The sequence below is a fragment of the Halichoerus grypus genome, chromosome 6 (genome assembly GCF_964656455.1).
Source record: "Halichoerus grypus chromosome 6, mHalGry1.hap1.1, whole genome shotgun sequence".
NCBI classification, from domain to species: Eukaryota; Metazoa; Chordata; class Mammalia; order Carnivora; family Phocidae; genus Halichoerus; species Halichoerus grypus.
The window spans coordinates 75,524,067-75,528,055 of record NC_135717.1 but is presented as its reverse complement, the minus strand read 5'-3'; positions in this window follow the sequence as shown (position 1 = coordinate 75,528,055).

Genomic DNA, 3,989 nt, shown 5'->3' with positions numbered 1-3,989 from the left:
TATTTTCACTCTGGATATGTATCATTTTAACAACAGTTAAAAGACAGAAGAAGAGCCCATATCAAACAGGCAGATCTCAGGCTGTAAAACTCTGGGAGAATCTATTCTGTGGTCCTTTTACCCCAGAGAACGTTTTCTTAGGTATGGAAAACGAAGTTCTGGCAACAAGGAGAAGTTTGTGAACATGGTAATGACAAATGCCTGTGAAGAGGAGTTGGAGGGGAATGGAAGGAATTCCTCCAACATGGCCCTGAAAGGAAAGGAAGAATTCCTGTTTATTTCCTAGGCTGTAATAATATGGTAATTTCAATCACAGCCTGTTTACTCATGAGTTTCCTTATTTGCTATGGTAACATGTGATTCCTCTTCTTCTACCTCTGTTCTTTCTGGTCCCTTAGACCCTGCTGTCAGGTAGAACTAGGAACTCACCCACTCATTCATGCTGCTCAGGTAATCACCCTTTGTCATGGCTGATTAGAGGAAGGGTGTGGTGAGCTTACTCAGGAATCGGTTTCCACTGTCCTGCTACATTTCAGAACCAGACTCAAAGGAACAAACTTCCCAGCGGGACACAAAATAAAAAGGATGGTGACAGCATGCATTACCATTCATGATACTCTTTCCAGAAAACTTCCCACAGGCAAGTCCATACAAGCTTGGCGGCAGTTTGTCTGTTGTGCAGCCCATCCCCAGGGAGGACAAAAGAGTGAGGCTGGGGGGCTGGGCAGGTTCATCCCTGTTGTCATGAACAACTGTCTGCAGAAAGAACTGAACGTTTTCAGATTTCAGCATCGAAGCCCATGTTAATGTGGAGCCAAGAACAAGCAGGGCTGCCATGGTGGGGCTTGTAGGTTGTAAAATTACACAACCCCAGAGGGTGCCATTCACACAGACTCTGTGTGAATGACACCTCCCAGAGTTGAGCCTCAGTGAATCCCAGGAATGGTATTTTTCCCTCCCACTAAGCATACTGATTTGCAGAGGAAGAGGCCTTTAAGACAACAGATTGGAGCTCTGCTGAGTAGTCCTTAATTTTTAAAATGAACTGAATTGCTTTTGGTTAAAAAATATGGTCAGACATCTGTTTTCCTCATTCTACTAACTTTTTAATATTCTTTCTGGTGTTATTCATATTCTGCTCCAGAAACAGTTGCTGCGTGGGGTCAGAGTATTTATGGACCATGGCACTAGGTTAGGGATGGGGATACCAAGATGCTCTTGAGGTCACTGTCTGAGGATAATAATTAAAACAAATGCAAAGGCAAACTGCAATTCCTTTTACTTATTTTATATTGTTACATTATTTGTTTTAGGCCCTGGACACATGGAACAGTGTTGGGCAAATATTTGTTTTACTTGCTGTACTCAATGAGTAAGAAATCCAATTTTAGGGTTTACTAAAACTACCAGGATTGGTAAGATTGAATGTCTGCCCTTCAACATTTTTTTTTTAATTGAAGTATAGTTGACATACAATATTATATTAGTTGCAGGTGTACAAATAGTGATTTGACAATTATATGCATTACCAAATGCTCACCACTTGTTTTCTTTTTTTAAATTAAAGCTTCTTTGAGGTTCTTGTCATACCCTTCCTTTCTTACTGCCTTCACCTGGATGAGGTTAAGATTAAGATTTCTGGAAATCCTCCCAAAATCTCTCCCTTCTCTGCCACTCCTCAAATACCTTATGGAATTTGGGCTTGTTGACTCAAAATTGTACTTCAAAGATAATTTCAGGAAATAACTTGGGACATAAATATTCTCTCATGGTTCTCAGCCTTTTATTTATTTATTTTTTAAAAGATTTTATTTATTTATTTGACAGAGAGAGACAGTGAGAGAGGGAACACAAGCAGGGGGAGTGGGAGAGGGAGAAGCAGGTTTCCTGTTGAGCAGGGAGCCGGATGCTGGTCTCGATCCCAGGACCCTGGGATCGTGACCTGAGCCGAAGGCAGACGCTTAATGACTGAGCCACCAAGGTGCCCCTCTCAGCCTTTTGTATACAAATGATCTTTTTTTATTTTAATTTTTTAAAATGACTTTACTAGGAGAAATAAGAGATTTCCCTCCCTGAATTTTTTTCTAGTTTTGATTTTTTTTCTTCTTTCTTTAAAAAAAAATTTTTTTTTTATTGACATATAATGTATTATTTGTTTCAGGGGTAGGTCTGTGATTCATCAGTCTTACACAATTCACAGCGCTCACCATAGTACTAACCCTCCCCAACGTCCATCACCCAGCCACCCCATCCCTCCCACCCCCTTCCACTCAACCCTCAGTTTGTTTCCTGAGATAAAGAGTCTCTTATGGTTTGTGTCCCTCTCTGGTTTCATCTTGTTTCATTTTTTCCTCCCTTCCCCTATGATCCTCTGTCTTGTTTCTCAAATTCCTCATATCAGTGAGATCATATGATACTTGTCCTTCTCTGATTGACTTATTTTGCTTAGCATAATACCCTCTAGTTCCATCCACATCATTGCAAATGGCAAGATTTCATTTTTTGATGGCTGCATAATATTCCATTGTCTATATATATCACATCTTCTTTATCCATTCATCAGTTTATGGACATCTAGGCTCTTTCTATAGTTTGGCTATTGTGGACATTGCTGCTATAAACATTGGGGTGAATGTGCCCCTTTGGATCACTACATTTGTATCTTTGGGGTAAATATCCAGTAGTGCAATTGCCGGGTCGTACGGTAGCTCTGTTTTCAACTTTTTGAGGAACCTCCATACTGTTTTCCAGAGTGGCTGCACCAGCTTGCATTCCCACCAACAGTGTAGAAGGGTTCCCCTTTCTCTGCATCCCCGCCAATATCTGTTGTTTCCTGACTTGTTAATTTTAGCCATTCTGACTGGTGTGAGGTGATATCTCATTGAGGTTTTGATTTGGATTTCCCTGATGCCAAGCGATGTTGAGCACTTTTTCATGTGTCTGTTGGCCAACAAATGATCACTTTTAATTGCCCCTCCATCAATCCTGTTTTGGAATGTTCTGTCTACTAAATAAAATCTATTAACAAGTAAGCATTTATACCAGGTAAATGTACAATTTCTTCTTGAAATATCAAAGCTGTGTGTTGAGAACACTTCCATCCCATTTCCCCAGAAGGCCTGCTAGGGGTAACAACTGCAGGGTTTGAGAGCTGCTGCTGCTCTCGGCAGAGCAGGGGAGCCCTGGTGGCTGGGGGTCCGTGGCTGGCAACAGCTCCATGTGCTGCCCTCCCAGCCGGTATCTGCATATTAGCAGTGACCTGGATGCTATACATTACTCCAAAGTATGATTAATGGCAGGGATTTCTGGGCTAGTGAGGAAAACACTTTTAAGTGAAGGTGAGGTCCTCTCTGGGGCAGCATGTGGTAGGGCAAGGAATGCTGCCTTCTTCAGCTGTGTAATATCAGTCTATTGCTTAACCTCCCCTGGCCTCAGTTTCCTTGGCCGTATGTAATATGATAAGCCTCCTTCCAACTCTAAAATTCTATCACTCAGAGTGACTGAGGTTATTCAATTATTTCTTACGAAGTAAGGAAGAGACCACAAGAAGGAGCATTGCAAATTGCCCATGGACAAGAAAGCAGGCCAGGGGTATCGGTACCTGGAAACACCTTTAGGTGTCTCTCTTTTTTTGTGGGCTGGTATCTCCTCAGTTTCCTTTTCACATAGTGCTCACCAGAGAATGTCAAGACCAAATGATGCCCAGCAGCTCAGGAGAGGTGGGGTCCTTCCTGAGCATTGTGTGCTTATTGCTTTATGCCTATTGCTAGAACATGCAAGGATCCTGAGATGAGTGAGACTCTGTCCCCGCCCTCAGGAAGGGCACAGCTGAATAGGGGAATGACACAAACTAACCATAAGAAGACTTGGAAATTGGGAAAGACCAACAAGAAAGGCATAAAAGAGCAAAGCACAATTGGGAGTTTGAAGGAAGAGATGATTGCTTGAATTAGGTGTGATCAGGAAAGATTCCAGGGAGGAGATAGCAT